Here is a 19,707-nt window from a genome sequence, read left to right as displayed (position 1 = left end):
CGCTGGTACCACTCAGATGCCCTGATACCTTACCGGCACCCAGAGTGGGTGCTGCTGAGGTAATAATACACTCTCAGATCTTACCCAAGGCATACCACTAGACACTGAAGACATACAGATGGTATCACCCACATGCTGGCCATGGCGGCGCCTGCGACGTATGCTGGGGGGGGGGGGCCCCCATCTATTCCACTGCTATTCCAATACATGACAATCCTTGGCTCCCGCTCACCCGGGTGAAACTTGTGCAATGTACACTACACCGGCATAACTAATACACCAGGGGGGAATCGGTTCCCATATAGGCATGTTACGCCCTTGGAGGGCCCATGGGAGAGGGACATGTCGTACATGGACTGTTTTATTTTTAGACGCCTTCGTAACACTCGGAGATCGCTGGTACCCACCTATCCACAACCCACTAAAGACTTCTCTCCGTGAACACTGACCATGGTAGACACCGAGGGAGACCATATGACCTCAAGAATATATCGAGCATGTATTGAATTGAGGCCTGACACTACAGGGCGGGTGCGAGGGATATGGGCAGCGGAACTAGGGGTGACGATAATTGATAAAATAAGGACATACTGTTGCACACAAACGCGGAGCACATCAATGTCAGAGACACAATCTCTTACACTTTAAATTTATGCTGCATAACTACCTATTGCCTGCTGCTATTACAACATTCAACCACACTAGACCTGATCACTGCATGAAGTGCAAGGGGGAGGGAGCCGACCTTACTTCGACTTGTCCGGTTGTACGTGCCTATTGGGTAGCCGTGTTCGAACATAACTCTGCCATGACTGACATTGAACTCATGCCCAATCCCCTGGTGGCACTGCTGGGCTACACCCTCAATATATCATGTTCTAATTGCCGACTGGTCTCCCTGGCATAACTGCTGGGTAAGTGGGAGATACCACTGCACTGGGGAAGTGCTTGCACGCCGGTTGGATTGGATTGCCTTGGGAGCATGAGCCGATGTGAGAGAGTGGGCGACGATTATGCATACTTCCAGTCTCTCGCCGCGTGCCCTGGGGATATTTGGTCACTTTTCCATGTCTACCTACGGTCCATAGTGCCAGAAACTACTGAATAAGGCCCCACTCGATGACCGTACTAGACTGACTAATGTCCGATGTGAGATGTACCTGCTTGCTTCCAGATTACTACTACTATGACCTGGCAACACAGATATACCTGTGATGTTTAACTGACTATTGAATATTTAACCATTTAAGTTGTTGGTGATATAATTAAATGTCTCTTTTACCTCTCCCTCCTGAATGATGTGCAAACATCTTGGTTGTTAATTTGTAAAAATCAATAAAGAAATACAAAAAAAAAACAAAATCAAAATTCTTCTTTTCAGAAATATATAGCTTTCCAAGATCACCCATGTTTTTTAAACCTGTTTCCATCCCAAAATGCAAGTTGTTTAAAACCACAAAGATTAGGGAAATTGATTAGCTCTTTGAAAAATACAAAAGCTGTGGTAAAAAGGTTTGTTACAACACTGCTTGTTCCTGGAAGTTGAAATATGAAATATTTAATTGCTGCCATTTTTAGACAAAACAGTGTTTTCTTATCCAACACATTTCCCCAATTCCCCTAGAAACCAAAAAGCATCTTTATTTTGGCTATTTTCACAGTGGACTTGAGAGAAATGTTCAAACCCTGAGTATCTTTATGATCCAGAGGATGTTGGAAAAAAAGAGCACATTTGGCATGGATACTTTAGGTGGAAAACAGAGCCATGAAGGAGTAAGCGCTAATTTCCCCAAATATAACAAAAGAGCCAATCACTGGGGCAGAAAAGCCTCAGCAGCTAAGGGGTTGAAATGCCTCTATGCCATAACAGTGATGGGAGTGTGCAACAGGAAAGGTGTTGGGAAACCCTAAAAAAACAACAACAACAAAAAAAAAAAGTGGGTGACGCAATACTAACGTATATACAGATATATCTCTCTCGATCCTAAACAGACCTGGGTTTGTAAAGATACAGTTTGCCAGAGATGGGGGCAGATTGCAGCTCACTACCCAAGACCTGCAGACCTTTCAGATGAACCAACCATATGCAGATTGGAAAGGTGTCTCCAAAAGTTGATGCCGGATATAGGGTGATTTCTGATGCTTGTAGCAGTCCTGTTTCTTGTTTTACATCCAGGAATGACCCATGCACGCTTCCCCTCCTTCCATACATGCTCCATGCACATCTAGCTTCATTCATCAGCTATTTGAGAGGGAAAGATTTTTTAATGCAAAAATGCAGTGGCAGCTGCCACCGAAAAGTACGGGTGGGCAGGGGTAGAAAAATCAATAACAATACATATCTGGCTGCCGGCCGCCACCTCAGTCACGCTCCGTCCTCTTCTGTTCCTCCCGGAAGCAGGAAGCACACACAGGCTCCCCTAAGCCAATCACAACGCTTCTGTCACAAAAGACGGCCGGCCACATCATCGTGCGCACTTGAATGCCCCAATCACTCCTCCCCTGCAGGCTATGACTACAGTCTCACCTCGCCCAGTAAACCTCCCTCAGTGAGGAAAAATAAAATCATAATGCACAGAGGTGGCAAAATGCAGGGGTGGGTAATTCACATCGCCCGAGACATTAAGATTTATTGCAAGGGCAAGAAGTTTTAATTACTGTTTTGTCTGAAGGACAAGTAGGCAGTAAATTATGCTCAACTGAGACCTCTTCAAATTGGCAGTGTGTGTCGTCCACAGTGTAATCATGTAACCCACGCACACATGACACAATTTACAGCAGGATGCAGAGAGCCTGTTTTCGAGGACGGAGCCCGCCTGGGCTATCGAGCGAAGCCAGGTGAAATGAGTGATAAATGTCTCTGCTCACCACAGGTACCGACTGTAGTAAATTGTGAGGTGTGATGCAGGCGGTGATTCTTTACCGCTTATAGTACATTGGACACGGCTTTTGGGTCTAATACTCAGGAAATCACAGTGACCAGAGTGCACATGGAGTTTAAGAATTCGAGCTCTGTCTCTTGTGCGTGCGGGGTAAACCACGTAACTACACAAAAGATCCGAGACCTTTTTTCAATTAAGTGCAGTGTGTTCACAATGTAAAAGCACAGCTTGTAGTTTGAGCTGCTCGGAATTTTCAAAACCAGCACATTCAAGAGCGAATGGTCTGTACTATTTCCTTAGATCACGGGGCGGACATGGAGCTTTTCAGCTCGAGAACACTCCCAGCAATGGCAGGTAGGGGACTGGCTTCTCTCCTTCTTGCTTCTACCAGACTAACTTTATTCACCCTTCTGATCCTGCCCTCCACCCTTGGGCCTCTCGTGCTGAACCCAGGTCGCTCCCCTCCCCTCCCCTCCCCCACGCTTGCAGTAAAGTACTCTGATTTCTTGTCATGCAGTTCTTGGGCCCCTCCCTTCACACACTGCTTGCCGTCTGTGCTTGATGGCTCCATCTCTACTGTCTCAACCAAGTCTACATCAAAGCCCTTACTTTCCCTGTAGGGCTGTCGTGCACCCCACAGGCCCACCCCTATTGCTTTCATTTTCACGAGCCTCTAATTTCTAAACCAGTGCCTGCACTACGCGCTTTTCTCCCCCCGATGGCTCTGCATTTATTCCTTCACAAGCGCCCAGGAATCGAAGGCCAGAAAAAGAAAACAGAAGGGGCGAGGCAGAGTTTGCTAGAAGGCAGGATTGCAGGGATATATTTACCACAAACTAAAAACCTAAGCCTTACTGTCTGCGATACGATATCACCAAAATCTTGCACTTGAAACTAGGAGAGGCTTTATATACTGTTCTGTGCAGCGCCAAGCATGAATTAAAAGCAGCACTGGGACGCTAGACTGAGGGTCTTTTTTTAAGTCAGGACAAAAGTCATCCATTAACATCTGCTACGTGATGCGACCTCACGCTGTCACAGAGACTATAGCCAGGGCCATTGGAATTATGGGATTGAACGTCCGCGGCGATTTTCACTTAATTATATATTTGCCGCATCTGCCACATAATTCATCATCTGCTGCATAATACCCAGATTTTAACAAAAACAACATTTGTTTCTAGCTCAAATGGTTAAAAAAGTTACTAAAAATGCGACGATGCGTTTTGCTGCGCAGTGGAAGCCTCTTTGCAAAGCTGGACTGGTCTCCTTTCTGTTGCTTATTGCTGTATTTGGATGTTCAACCTATACTAATGAGTTGCAACCAATGCACACAGGGTGTTACCAAGCTTAAAAATGATGAAATAATGAACTAATACAATTACAAAATGTGCTGCATTATGTTACATAAAGTTGCTTTTTCTTGCTGCATAATTTACTCAACCTTGCCACATAATTTTGTCTGCTCTTGCCACATAATTCCAGTGGCCCTGGCTATAGCTCTGGTGTGACTGACAACAGGCGTGCCTGCCGGCATTTCAATATCCCACATTTTACCTAATTTACAACAATAACAGGGAAGTCTCAGAAAGCTCTTCTTGTCTCTACTACCCCCTGCTAACACTATTAAAGTTAGGGTTACTAACAGTGCTCCTGTGCTGTTTAGAAACTTACTGTTGTTTTAGGTAGCTCTTAATAAAATGAGTTAACCTTTAAGTGAGCACTACTAATCTTGCAACATTAGGAAATGGAGGACCAGAAAAATAAAACACTTGCCAGGATCACACAATGTGGCTAAGTGGTGGTGAGTCTGGGTTAGAGGCTCAGTACCCTCATTTGAAGCTGATAAGCCACATTCCTACAAGAGCCTGGTGCACTGCACACTAAGATAAGGCAGGTTTGTGGAATGGTTACCTCAAATGTACCGGGAGGGGTAAATAAATAAATAAAGTTGCACGTATGGCTGGAGTGTGTTTATGCGGTGCATTGAAATAGGCTTTTTAAAAGTGCACAGAGTAAAGTGAACATAGTAATGTAAATGTGTCCAAATAAATCCTGCTCAGAGTAGATAGGTTGGGGAGGCCCTCTGTTGCTTCACAACAGCATGACTTGTGGCTGTCAGGCTGTAAATGCCCCTCTGGGCCTAGAAGTCTGTCCTTTGTGTTGTGCTGGTCTTCTCTACCCTATGCCCTGGATTCTATATTACAGCTACATCTTGCAAGGGAGCGGTGCTTGAAATGACACCACAGAGATATGGTCTGTGCCCCGCGGCATTGAGGGAGGATTGGGGTTTTTTGCAGTTGGAAAGTAATCACATGTAAAGCAAGTGAATACACAATGTAGAAAGTCCTATAGAAGCTGAGAAACTCAGAAAGAGCTAATGTTACAAACCTCTCCGGAGATGCAGCAGAACAAGTGAAATTGTTCTTAGCTGTGTGCTTTATATCAGAAATCACAAAATGCCAACTACAGGGTGTTCCTTTCAAGCTGCCACAGACTATTTCTGTAGGATGTTTAGATAGAAGTCTCTGGTGCAGGAAGGATTCAGGATTATTGAGTTTTCCACAGGCTCCGAAGGGCACTTCATTCCCTAATAATGCTTCTAGGACTGCCTGTGTAATGTTGGCAAGACTTCTACAGGATAGGCCTAAGAGTGAACCGCCCCCAATCTTGCCGTTATGTATCACAATGTCACAGATGGAGTCATCCAAATGAAAACCTTACACACTTTCAGAGATGATGCTTTGATCCAAGTGGGACTGAAATCTGAAGACCCGTCCCTTAGTAAACAAGCATTTGCAATGCAATAGGTCTCGCATTTATAAGATTTTGAGCTATTGGCATTGTAAAATTACAATGCCTTTTATTTATGTTTTGGTTTTAAAACAAATAAAAGGCATTGTCATTTACAATGTCAGTAGCATAAACTCGCATAAAAGCAGTGTGTGGAGTGCAGCAGTGTGCGGCGTGCAGCAGTGTGCGGCGTGCAGCAGTGTGCGGCGTGCAGCAGTGTGCGCAGCATTGTGCGTGCAGCAGTGTGCGGCGTGCAGCAGTGTGCTGTGTGCAGCAGTGTCGTGCAGCATGCAGCAGTGAGTAATGCAGCAGTGTGCAGCAGTGTGTGGCGTGCATCAGTGTGTGGCGTGCAGCATTGTGCGGCGTGCAGCATTGTGCGGCGTGCAGCATTGTGCGGCGTGCAGCAGCGTGCGGTGTGCAGCGTGTGGCGTGCAGCAGCGTGTGGCATGCAGCAGCGTGTGGCGTGCAGCAGCGTGTGGCGTGCAGCAGTGTGTGGCGTGCAGCAGTGTGCGGCGTGCAGCGGCGTGCGGCGTGCAGCAGTGTGCGGCGTGCAGCAGTGTGCGGCGTGCAGCAGTGAGTAATGCAGCAGTGTGCAGCAGTGTGTGGCGTGCATCAGTGTGTGGCGTGCACCATTGGGCGGCGTGCAGCAGTGTGCGGCGTGCAGCAGTGTGCGGTGTGCAGCAGCGTGCGGCAGTGTGTGGCATGCAGCAGTGTGCGGCGTGCAGCGGCGTGCAGCAGTGTGTGGCGTGCAGCAGTGAGCGGCGTGCAGCAGTGAGCGGCGTGCAGCAGTGTGCGGCGTGCAGCAGTGTGCGGTGTGCAGCAGTGTGTGGCGTGCAGCAGCGTGCAGCAGTTTGCGGCGTGCAGCAGTGTGCGGCGTGCAGCAGTGTGCAGCAGTCTCGCATTTGTGAAAATTAGAGTTTTTAGCATTTAAATCTAATGTTCACGGTCCACTTTCACTTTCGTCCGTTGTTAAAGCTTTGTTGTCTTTATGGGGCCATGTGTTTGAAACACATGGCCCCATAAAGATAAGAAAACTGACCCTTTGAAGTAGTATGATGCCGAGGCTGTGGCCAGTGGGCTGAAGCGCTTCCCCAAACGGATTGCATGGCGGCACGATGCGCGTGATTGTGCGCATGCTAGCCATGCAATCCGCTTTTTTGGGAGCACTTTTAAAAGCCCCTATAGTCTCGCTTTGTGATCGCTTACGCGATAGCAAGGCGAGACCTAAAAACGCAGCTATAAATGAAGATTCAAAAAAACCTAGACACAAAAAGTTAAAATAAAAACACACCTATAGAGATACACACAGAGACGTTGAGAGACAGATATACAATTGCACTTAGAGACACATACACAGACAGAGATAGCTGCATAGAGAGACAGACACACACATGGAGACATACAGACAGAGATATAAAAACAGGTACAGAACTAGAAAGAATTACAAGATAAACACAGAAAAAGAAACAGTCAGTAAGAAAGAGAGAAACATACACAGATATAGACAGTGAGTCAAACACATTTATAGACGCATACACAGAGGCAGATATGCACACAGAGATCGAGATGTAAAAGTAAAGAGAGACATATAGAGACGCACACACTGAGACAGGGACCACACACAGATACACTTAGTAAAGGTTTTGGCCTTTTAATGTCGACTCTGCATTGTCTTTTTTTCACGACCAAACTGTGTATATAAGCAAAATGTTTAGGCGTTTAAATATATGTTTTGTATTCCATACATTAATAGCTATCTACAGCAGTGTATATTGTAACTTGTAAGTTAGGTGTGGGCATATTTCTGTTATGGAGCCGCTAGTTCCTTTCTTGTTGACAGTTGGTGCTAGTGCTAAAAAAAAACACCAAGCCTTGTTTGAAGTCTGTAGATAAGAAGTAATGGTACGAGGGCGGGTGGGAGGATGTTCATGGGAGACGTCTGGAGTGCAGAAGAGAGAAGGGAAATGAGGAAAACGAAACAGATGGCTCAATTCGTTTTACAATGACCAAGCTAATGCCTCCTCCACGTGTTCTTTTTGTTTACTTCATCCGCATTTTTGCATGTTCTCGTGCACTTTTCTTGTTTATTATGTATAGATTTGGAACATTAGTAGTGTGTTTCTTTGTGTTCTGAAGACTTGTGGAAGTTTATAGTTAAAAGCTACAAAATCTATCTAAAGGCTGTTGCATATAAAACTGTACGAGTGTGTGTGTGCATAACATATCAGGTGGAGGAGATTTTTTACTAAGTAGTGTGTGCATATAACATAAGAAAGTTCAATTGCAAAGTGGTATAATGGAGTAAAAGCTACAGTATTGTAAGTAAAGTAATAATATAAAAGGAAATAGTGTTTAATATTGTATGTAAAACAATGCTGTCAATAAAGATATCTTTGAATGAAAGCGAGCTTTGCAGTCTATGCAAGCAGTTGCTGTCTAAATGGTCTTGCAGATTGTCGTGGGTTTTGTAGTCATATTGGAAACATTTGCCAAGATGCGTCTATGTGTGTAGATCTGTATGGTGGATGAAGCTAAGCTGGACTGTAAAAGTAGAAAACATGCTACAGTTGGGAGGAATAATATTTAAATACAGACATGCACCAACAGAAACGCAGTGACAGAGATGCATATCAGAGAGACAGATACAAAGCCGCATAGACACAGAGGTACATACAAAGATAGACATTGTGAGACAGAGGTGCAAGGAGACACATACACAGAGCCAAACACGCACACCCACAATACAGACATGTGTATACAGAGAGAGTAAGTTATAAACAGTGCTAGTAATGCACACACTGAGCTAATGAGGCACACAGAGACAGTGATGCATACAGAGAGGCACTGATGTTCACATATAGGCAATGAGGCACAGACAGACACATTGAGGCACACTCAAACAGTGAAATACACAGAGAGCCAAAGACGTAGAGGTACTGATGTAGTCACGAACAATAATGCACATACAAAGATAGTATTGCACACACAGACAGTGCTGCACATATAGGGACAGTGGTGCACACCTACAGACCAAAATGCAAAGAGATAGCCAATGATGCACATACAGGGACAGTGAGGCACACAGACATAGTTATACAAGGTCAGAGGCACTGCTGCAGATACATTTACAATAATGCACATACAGCGTCAGTAATATCACACATATGATATGCACACTTAAACAGTGATGCGTTGTCACAGACAATGATTTACGCAGAATTTAGTGATGCACACACAGAGATATGCCTCACATACCAATAAAGACACGTGCACACTTCGACAGTGACACATGCACAAATGAGACACATATACAAATTTACACCCTGAGACAAAGACGCGCACGCGCATTACTCGCGGCTTTTCTTTTTCCTAAAGCGATTGCTTTCAGTTTTTAGGATCGCTTTACTTGTGGCTTTGTTGCTCCAATACACTTTGTTGCTGATTTAGAACAAAATTCATGGCTAACAATGACGTGCTTAGATGTCAGATATGATAAGAAATTATTTTATATTTAGGGTGTTATACGGTTACATTAAAAGCAGGTTATACTTTGTTGATTGTATACATTATAAAAAATAAATTAATTAAAGGTGGAACAACTGTTTACAATGACTGCTCCTCAGTACATTGTTTGCATTGTCATGCTCTACACAGTGACAGTAATGCACACACTGAGACAATGATGCACACATCAAAATAAGGAGAGACAAAGAGACACTAAGCTATTTGCATTGTAAATGACAATGCGTTTTATTTAGGTTTCAAAAACCAAAACATAAATAAAAGGCATTGTCATTTACAATGCCAATAGCTGAAACTCGCGTAACTGCGAGACCTGTTGCATTGCAAATGCTTGTTCTTGTAGAAGTTAATATTGCTTTATTGGTTGTTTTAAACTTTTAGAGAACTTTATACCTCACAGTTCGACATGTGAAAAAGGCTTTGCATGAACAATTTGGCTTCCAGTGGGCCACTTAGGGAGTTTGTAGTTTTGGGGGACGCTGGTAGGGGCCCATGTTTCAGATCCCTATGCCCCCAACCCGAAAGGACCAGGAGGCAAAAAGGCATATTAGGTCAGGAATTAGACGTCCACTGACAGTGTTTGAGGGCCGTGTGGGCACTCAAGCATGATGACGATGCTGTCATCTTAGTCTAGAAATTCTCAAGACATTCATGTGGGTGAGAGCAGTACAGCATTTATGCTTGGTCAATAACTCTCAGGGAGAGGAGTTAGCCTAACGGCTAGGGCGTTCGACCTCGGACCTGGGGAACTGGGTTCGAGTCTCAGTAACGACGCTGAACATCCTGTTATTCTGGGCAAATCACTTAATCTCCCCGTGCCTAACAAAAAAAATGAATGTTTGTCCTCATGTAATGTAACTGGTGCTCTGTAAAGCGCTCTGATACCTGATTGGATTCGGGTCAAGTTCGCGCTATATAAAAAATATTCTGCAAAAAAAATAACTAAACTGAGCTCAAGGTTGACTTCGATTTTGTTGCCAATTGTACATATATTTCTGATGAAAACACTGTATGTTGATTTTTCAAGTTGCAGTCCACTCTTAGACTCTCTGGCCAGCATTATAACTTACCTGATTGAATGTGGTTGTCAGCGCTGGACAGGCCTTTTATTCCGTCAGTCATTTCAACAGTGTGCTGGAGCCCTTGAAGGCCTGGGGTCATATGAACAAGCCCCTAGCACCACTGGAGCATCACTTTGTTATGCTCTTGTGGGGGTATGCCCTGCACCATTTTTACAAAGTGGCATTAAGCCACTTTTTGTGGCTTACCGCTGCTTTGTAAATATGCTACCCTTTCACGCAGGCATATGCGCGAAAGGGGCCTGCATTGGGCGTTCCACCGCAACACCCATTGCTTTTTGATGCAGCCACAGAGGTTCAAGAAGGCGTAAATCTGTTGCAGCGCCAAAAATGAATGCCGTGCAAGAGCAGGCTTTAGAATAGTGCACGAGGAGAAATGTTTGGTCTTTTCTATCTGTGCTGTATTCTGCACAGAAAGAGCAAAAAAGCCATAATGATTGTGTATGTGTAGGAAGGTTTCATTTCCTGCACATAAACAATCAATAAATAATGGCGATTTGCTACCTGCACAATCATTAACTGCAACACAGGCACCCTTGCACTCAGCAGCTGCTTGTCCGCTATGGCAGAGGAGCGTCGCCCCCAAAAAAGATCAGGAAAGGAAAAATAAAATGACAATGAACATTTGTTTTATTTTTCCTTTCCTGCAGAGTTGTGGGGGCAGGGTCTGGGGGCTGACAGGCACTGAGGGGAGTTATAGGCGCATGACGGTTTGGCCGGGCGTGTCAGGCCGGCCACACCGCCATACGCAGTGAAAGCTCTCCAACCCAGCTGCATTGCTGGGTTGGAGAGAGCAGGCAGTGAGAGCAAATCAAGGGCACTCCTGAAGCCGCTCTCATGCATGAGAGAGGCCTCAGGATTGGCCCAGGGTAGTCTGGGAGCCTGCGCCTGGAGAAGAGGAGCAGAAGAACGCGAAGCGAAAGGCAAGTTTTTTTAATGATGCCCCCCCACCCCCCCCACCACTTGTCCACAATACCGGCCGCTACTGCTTGCACTATGGTGAAAGGGTGCCTGCATTGGCGCAAGGCAGGCACATTTAGTGCCAGCGCTAGGGAAAACACAGGGGAGTGCCATATTGTAGTAAATACTGTGCAGCCCTGCGCTTTGAGAATGTTGGAGCGTGGGGCTGCCCAATTTGGCGCAGGTCTGCGCTCTGACAGTTTCTAGTAAATATGCCCCTTTGTTTTGAAAGCCCGGTGACATCCTGGTGCCTCTGCCACTTTCCCCCGGGATTAATTGTAGAAGACGTGGGAGGCTTCAAATAAGGGAAAGAGGGGGCAGGGAGAGAAAGTGGTCAAAGAGGGAGAAGAGAGAAGGGAGAGGTGAGAGAGAATGGATGGCTGGGTGGTAGGAGAGATGTAGTGCAAGAATGCAGAGGAAGGGAGTGGGACTGATTTGAACATTTTTGCCAGGGCTGCTTTTAATTCCACAGTCTGGCCTCGTACTTGTCAAATTTAACATTTTCTCTGTAAATAAATATGACTAGAGCCAAATCTGGGGGGGGGGGGGGGGGGTAAGCAAAAATTTCGGGGTGGGGGGGGCTGAATCTTTAAACAGTAGGCAGAGTGGCGCTGATTTCGGGGGTGGGGGGCTGAATCAAGGCAGAGTGGAGCTGCAGGGGCTCTTAGAAGGGGTGAAACAACAGCGAGGCCTTATTAACGTGTAAATGGTCTTTTTAAAGACCTGTGAAGTGCTCGGGCGCGGCTTTGTGTCTGCCCGGGAAGCTGTCTCATCCCGGGCAGCCAAGCACGAAGGTGGGGGGGCTGAAGCCCTTTCCTTTAACCCCTTCAGCGCTCATGACGGAACCATTCCGTCATGAGCCACGGGTGCCGTGTGCTCATGACGGAATGGTTCCGTCATGCTGCGGCTGTTGGCCGCCGCTCCGCCCACGCTGCACTGATTCCCCGCCTGTGCGGGCGATTAGCGCAGTGGACGGAGTCATGACGGAACCGCTCCGTCATGAGCACAGCGCCACCGCACTGCCCCCAAACCGCCCCCAGCGCTGCGGCGGAATTCCCGCTGCAGCGAAGGGGTTAAGTCCAATGGGTGTTGCGCGCCTGCCCCCATCACAATAGAGAACACAAGCCCAAAACAAAAGGATTAACGAGAAGAGACGGGTTCTATCTTGCACGTCAAAGTCATTTAAAGATAAACTAACGCTATCGTTGGGTGCTGAGGGTGTGCCGTTCTTTCACCACATCCGTTTCATTTTAAATGACAGTCGTTTAAAAAAAACAGAGGAGCTCAACCAGAGAGAGAGAGATACCGAGACACATTTAAAATACATAAAATGGAAAGGTGGCAGTTAGTGGAGGGAACATACTGAGCAAACATAAGATCTTGATGAGTGAATATACAGACGACCTCTGCCTCCTGCACCTAGCACAGCAGTTAGGAAAGCTGCCGTATACCAGACTGCACGGCTATTAAGATGGGTGGCTGCGTGTATGTGTTAGAGCTCCTCCTCCCAGAAGAGCTGGGTGAAATAGCCGCAGTTGAAACCGAATCAGAACAAGAAAGAAACTTTAACTTCATGCAAAAAGATGCAGTGAAGAAAATTAATTGTTTAGGGTCACACTGTTTGGTCAAGCTTGAAAGCTGGGATTGAGACCAGATTTCCTGTGAGACATTGTACAACTCAGATTCTAGATGAATATCACATTCTTTTCTCCTTCTACCCTGAGGAAAATTGTATTAGTGACCCAAGTGACAGGTCAGTTGACTTCTGCCTCCTATACAAAGCCTTTATTGTTGTAGTCAGGGCCACTAGAATTATGCAATTGTGTGGTTGCAGGTTTTTCACACAATTATAGATTTGCCGCATTTGCCACATAATCCATCATCTGCAGATTTTAACAAAAAAAATGCTCATAGCTCAAACGGTTCAAAAGTGACAAAAAAAAATGTAGTGATGTATTGCCAGGCAGTGAAAGGTCCCTTGCAAAGGGTGACTAACCACCTTTCTGTTGCTTATTGCTATATTTGGGTGTTAAATTGGTACTAAAGAGGTGCACCCAATGGCTAGACAGTGTTCACAAGTGTAAAATGTATAAAATAATGAAGTAATACTATCACAAAATGTGCTACATTATGCCACATAGTTTGCCTTCCCTTGCTGCATAATTTACTCAACCCTGCTGCATAATTCGGCACTCCCTGCAACTAATTCCAGTGGCCCTGGTTATAGATGGAACAACATTATGGGCTATTAACCCGTATGCAAGAGAGCTTTTTCTGCTGTGCACATCCTGAACTGGATAGTTTCAAGTTGTCCTCAAATATGATGATTATAGAAAAGGAGACATAGGGAAGAAAAGCAATTACCCAGGTTTAAATTGTTTGGTTAAGCTGGGACAGAAGCCAGTGTCTCTACAACAGACCCCACAACTATTTGTTGCCCGAGTCCAACAGAAAGCTTCTGACTGAACTGGGCATGTTATTATGCAAGCGCTTTCAAAAGATCCTTTGTTCTTAATAAGAACACGCAACAGCAGTGGAAACATCCATCTTCATAGAAAAGGCACAGCTTGAGCAGAAACAGTGCAAAACGTGTCTCCTTCAGAAGGCGGTACATCTATGGTATCATCAGCACCAGCTTTTCGCATCACACGACAGGTGCAATATGCACAGCAGCAGTGCAAGCTTCACTGCCTCACAGAAAAGGAACAGTGTGGCAGTAGCAAAGCAAGCTTCCTTCTCTCACAGAAGGCAGAAAGTGCAGTTTTTCACATGGCAGGTACAATATGCGCAGCAGCAGTGCAAGCGTCACTGCCTCACAGAATAGGGACAGTGTCAGTAGCAAAGCAAGCTTCCTTCTCTCACAGAAGGCAGAAAGTGCAGTTTTTCACATGGCAGGTACAATATGCGCAGCAGCAGTGCAAGCGTCACTGCCTCACAGAATAGGGACAGTGTCAGTAGCAAAGCAAGCTTCCTTCTCTCACAGAAGGCAGAAAGTGCAGTTTTTCACATGGCAGGTACAATATGCGCAACAGCAGTGCAAGCTTCACTGAATCAAGGGACAGTGTGGCAGTAGCAAAGCAAGCTTCCTTCTCTCACAGAAGGTAGTAAGTGCAGTGTTTCGTTTCCTGCAGAATAAGGCCTGTAGGGCAGACTAGTACAATCGCTCACAGAACATGTACAATTAAGGCATGAGTGGCACACAGTTTACAGATATCTACAGCAGGTGCTTAATTTACTGCCAGGAGTGGACAGGTGGATGAGTTGGTCAACCATTCTCACTTGGGTTATAGTCGAACTCGCCCTGTGAAAGCCCTGCTACTGTCACCTAGAGAACTGCTGAATGTGCTGATTCTTTGGCACCCCATGAACTGAGGTGGCTGTTCCCTAGTAAGGCATTGTTATTTGGAGAAGCCTCCCCACGAGTCGACCTAAATATGCTCTAGACAGGCACAGAGTGCCAACCGCGTCGAAAAGGATTCATAGGTGCGCGCCTGTTCAAAATGCTGAGAACCTCTAGGGATGTACCCTGGACTTTCGGATCTGGGAATTGCAGCCCGGAGGTCGATGCAGAGACAGCCTTGAGGGGTCTGATCACGCACGTGCTGGGTGTGAGTCTGCCCCCTACAGGTGGCTAGCCCACACAGAGGATTTCGGGATCTGGTCACACCTACCCGCTGGAGTCTTGGCTTGCACATTGGAAGTGGCTGCACACAGATGCATTAGGGCTTGGTCGCAATCACATACGGTTGAGCTGCACACAGCATCGAGGAGTCTGATCGATCACACGCATGCGCGAGGGGGCTGATGACACCAGTGCATCGGGGGCGAGCCTGCACTCCAAGGTCTAGGGCCCCGCTGCAGAGCAGGGCTTCTGCGGGTCTGTCATTCACAAACAAGAGAGGTCGAGAGTGCGCCCGGGCAATATGGCTTCTGTGGTTGGACTGTGTATGGCATCAGTCGCCTTTTACTTGCCGCGCACGTGGCCCACTGGTGACTCGAAGAGGTGCTGCTGGCATAGCGCCACAGGGGAGCGCTATTCTGGTATCTTCGTTGAAACCATTGAGGCTATAAAAAGCTGAGCTTCTAGACAGCTCTACATTTTGGGGCGAAATCCCTCGAATAAGGGGTGCTATCGGTGCGTAGATGTCAGATGATGTGTTTCGTACTGCTTGACAGCGGGGAACAACCTTTACAACCCAACTGTTACAACGCACTACACTTACAACGCATTTTTTACAACGCATAATCCATTACAACGCACTACACTTACAACGCATGACACTACAACGCATTTTTAAAAACTACCTTTACAACGCATTCCATTACAACGCCTACCATTACAACGCATAATATTACACTACACTTTCCAACACTTACCCTACTGTTGCACCCCCTGGAGTTAGAATAGTAATTTTTACCCCTATACTATCCAACAGTTGCCCTACTGTTGCACCCCCTGGAGTTAGAATAGTAATTTTTACCCCTATACTATCCAACACTTGCCCTACTGTTGCACCCCCTGTAGTTAGAATAGTAATTTTTACCCCTATACTATCCAACACTTGCCCTACTGTTGCACCCCCTGGAGTTAGAATAGTAATTTTTACCCCTATACTATCCAACACTTGCCCTACTGTTGCACCCCCTGGAGTTAGAATAGTAATTTTTACCCCTATACTATCCAACACTTACCCTACTGTTGCACCCCCTGGAGTTAGAATAGTAATTTTTACCCCTATACTATCCAACACTTACCCTACTGTTGCACCCCCTGGAGTTAGAATAGTAATTTTTACCCCTATACTATCCAACACTTACCCTACTGTTGCACCCCCTGGAGTTAGAATAGTAATTTTTACCCCTATACTATCCAACACTTGCCCTACTGTTGCACCCCCTGGAGTTAGAATAGTAATTTTTACCCCTATACTATCCAACACTTGCCCTACTGTTGCACCCCCTGGAGTTAGAATAGTAATTTTTACCCCTATACTATCCAACACTTACCCTACTGTTGCACCCCCTGGAGTTAGAATAGTAATTTTTACCCCTATACTATCCAACACTTACCCTACTGTTGCACCCCCTGGAGTTAGAATAGTAATTTTTACCCCTATACTATCCAACACTTGCCCTACAGTTGCACCCCCTGGAGTTAGAATAGTAACTTTTACCCCTATACTATCCAACATTTACCCTACTGTTGCACCCCCTGGAGTTAGAAAAGTAATTTTTACCCCTATACTATCTAATACTTACCTTAAATGCAATGTTATATTATGCGTTGTAATGGTATGCGTTGTAAAGGTATTTTTTTAAAATGCGTTGTAGTGTCATGCGTTGTAAGTGTAGTGCGTTGTAATGGATTATGCGTTGTAAAAAATGCGTTGTAAGTGCATGCGTTGTAACGTCATACATCCCTTGACAGCACTGTGCCTTAAAATGAGCTCACCCTCGTGAACACCACTGTACCCTCTTCTTTAATAGTAACGTTCATAGAAACTGGGGTAAGGAGACAAAGAGCTCGGCGCCTCTAACCCCCAGCACCGGCCCTCACTGCTGTGGTATGTAGTCACGTGTTCATGTGAGTAGGTTACTTTGATTCCATCAAGAAATTCGTAGAATTCGTTTGTTGCGAGTCGTTGTCTTTGAGAGGAAAACAAAAACTGATATCAAACACGGTGGGGGTGGGGGGGGAGAATATGTACAGTGCGATGTGAAAAATGGACGGACACATACATCCTCATTTGATATTTCCTGACAATCCTGATGCTTTGAAAAGTGAGGTGTTTACCTCAACACACGTGTTGGCTGTGTTGGATCTTAAAGAGTTTTGGTGTAATTAAATAAAATAAACCTTAAGTAACTAAAGGGCAGCGTCCAAGACTTATGAACAGTAAAATTCTTGTATAAACACGAGCAACATCCTTTACAGAAGTTTACTTTTAATGGCGGACACATGGTATTATTAAATTTATGCGCATTGGGGCTTATGTAAAAAAAAAAATGTTCTCCAATAATTATGGTCACCATGTGGGGGGGGGGGGACACTTGGCCCAGAGCCGCCATTCTTGGTCTTTTTAATTGTGTGGCAAGCCCAATCAGCCAACGTTTATACTGTACACGAGGCTGAGAGGTATAGTTTTACAAGACTCGAAAACAAGCCGGCAGAGCGTGGCGCGCGCGCGCTTGGGGGCGGGGGAGCGGAGCCTTTGAAGTGCTCCCAAAAGGCGGATTGCATGGCGGCACGATGCACGTGATTGTGCGCGTGCTAGCAATGCAATCCGCTTTTTGGGAGCACTTTCCAGTCCGCTCTCTATAGTCTCGCCTTGCGATCGCTTACGCGATAGCAAGGCGAGACCTAAAAAGGACATGTCTCCTACCCTTCCCAGGACCGCTAGAAAAGTGATGCTTTCCTGCGCAGGACACTCCAATAGAGACACAATCACAGATCGCATTCATATCCACCCCTGACTATTGCCTGAATCTCAAATGCTTTGCGGGAAGCAGCTTGGTTCTAGCCGATATGTGACTGCAGGAAGTGCACGGCCCAACCAGTCTAAGGAGCTGCAGGAACGGTCCCGGAGCTTTGCCAACAGGGGCACCCCCAGTGACCCCATCACCAGTGCGGGCCCTGTGGGGCTGAGCCCTCCGTACAGGTCGGCGCCTCTCCCTTCCTTTACACGCCACTGGCTGATGCTGGCGTTTGAAGGGAGAGGCACCGCATGCGCAGGGAGTTATGACGGGGTGTGCAGGGAGGGATGCCAGTTCATGCTGGAGGTGGCTGTGGCACTGGCAGGGTGGTGCCACAGTTTGTATGGGCAGGGAAAGGGACAGAGGTGCGCTTTGGCAGTTAGAAGCCCAGATGGTAGGTATGTGCAGTGAGCGGACCGGGAGTAGACGCTGTGTGCAGTGAGAGCCGCAGGAGTACAGTGTGCAGCTTAGAAGCAGGCAGTGCGTGCACTCTGTGCAGTGAGAGAGCGCGTCATAGCACAGGGAGGGGCTCTGACTCTGGAGCAGATCATGTGTGCAGTGAGGGGCTCCTGAACAGATCGTGTGCAGTGAGGGGCTCCTGGATAGATCGTGTGCAGTGAGGGGCTCCTGGGTAGATCGTGTGCAGTGAGGGGCTCCTGGGTAGATCGTGTGCAGTGAGGGGCTCCTGAACAGATCGTGTGCAGTGAGGGGCTCCTGAACAGATCGTGTGCAGTGAGGGGCTCCTGAACAGATCGTGTGCAGTGAGGAGCTCTCGTGTGCAGTGAGGTTCTCTGGATTACACGATGATGATGCGTGCAGTGAGAGCCGCAGGAGTACAGTGTGCGGCTTAGAAGCAGGCAGTGCGTGCACTCTGTGCAGTGAGAGAGCGCGTCATAGCACAGGGAGGGGCTCTGACTCTGGAGCAGATCATGTGTGCAGTGAGGGGCTCCTGAACAGATCGTGTGCAGTGAGGGGCTCCTGGATAGATCGTGTGCAGTGAGGGGCTCCTGGGTAGATCGTGTGCAGTGAGGGGCTCTCGTGTGCAGTGAGAGGCTCCTTAACAGATCGTGTGCAGTGAGGGGCTCTCGTGTGCAGTGAGGGGCTCTCGGGTGCAGTGAGGGGCTCCTGGTTAGATCGTGTGCAGTGAGGGGCTCCGGACTCGGGTCCGACCTTTAACAGCAGGTCTGCCGAGTCCTGGGGTTCAAAGAAAGGGAAAAGGCTCACCTGTGTCGTGTCCTTTGAAACCAGGGCTGCAGGCGCCTTCTTCCGGCAACAAACCCACCCCTGCCGGAAACCCATTCGTTTTCTCCGTAGGTAAGGCAACGCCCCCGACGCCCCTTAATACCAGCCGCCACGAGCACCAGTTACATTACACAAGGGTACATTCATTTTGGTTGGGGGGGGGGGGGGGGGTAAGCGATTCGCCCAGAATCACAGGAGATGGAACAGACGCCGAAACTCCAACCTGGTCTCCCAGCTCCAGAGCCAGCTACTCAGGCCCTTACGCCACAATTACATTGCAGACAGAAGGGGGAACAAACCCCTCTCACTCAGTACCTTCCCCGGCTCCAGTCCCCCCGACACCGACAACTCACCTGCAGCAGATCACACGGCGCGCACGCAGCACTTCGGGATGAAAGTAACTCCCTGGCTGGCATCCAGGGCTTATGTGGTCTCCCCACCCCTGCCATTACTAGTGACGTCAGAGTGTGGCATGGGGAGGGGTCAGACGGGGGCAGTCTTAGCACACCTTCCAATCACCCCCACCCGACACGGTGGTAGAGGTTTCAGGACGGAGGGATAAGGGGCGGAGCCTACAAAAAAGTTTGTCTTTATTAAAAAACAATTCAGGAATTAACGTTTAGATGTCATTAAATTTACAGTGTATACACTGAGGCAGATATTTTAAGATTCCGCCCCAGATTCCCTCACACTCTGATTGACAGGCGTGAGTGAGCCCGGGTCATTTCTAAAAGGAAAACAGAGATATGTTCGGC

General features: G+C 47.0%; 1 protein-coding gene across 1 annotated transcript in view; it reads right to left on the bottom strand.

Moving 5' to 3' along the window:
* The window catches only part of LOC146822378 (uncharacterized), a 42,809-nt gene extending 23,403 nt beyond the window's left edge, over positions 1-19,406 (bottom strand). The window contains exon 1 of the mRNA XM_085613464.1: positions 19,306-19,406. The gene's annotated coding sequence lies outside the window, so the exon portion shown is untranslated. The remainder of the gene's footprint in view (positions 1-19,305) is intronic.
* Positions 19,407-19,707: the final 301 nt, after the last annotated feature.

This window comes from Triturus cristatus, chromosome 6, assembly GCF_964204655.1.
Source record: "Triturus cristatus chromosome 6, aTriCri1.1, whole genome shotgun sequence".
NCBI classification, from domain to species: Eukaryota; Metazoa; Chordata; class Amphibia; order Caudata; family Salamandridae; genus Triturus; species Triturus cristatus.
The sequence above is the reverse complement of the archived record's forward strand: the minus strand, read 5'-3'. Positions and strand labels throughout refer to the sequence as shown.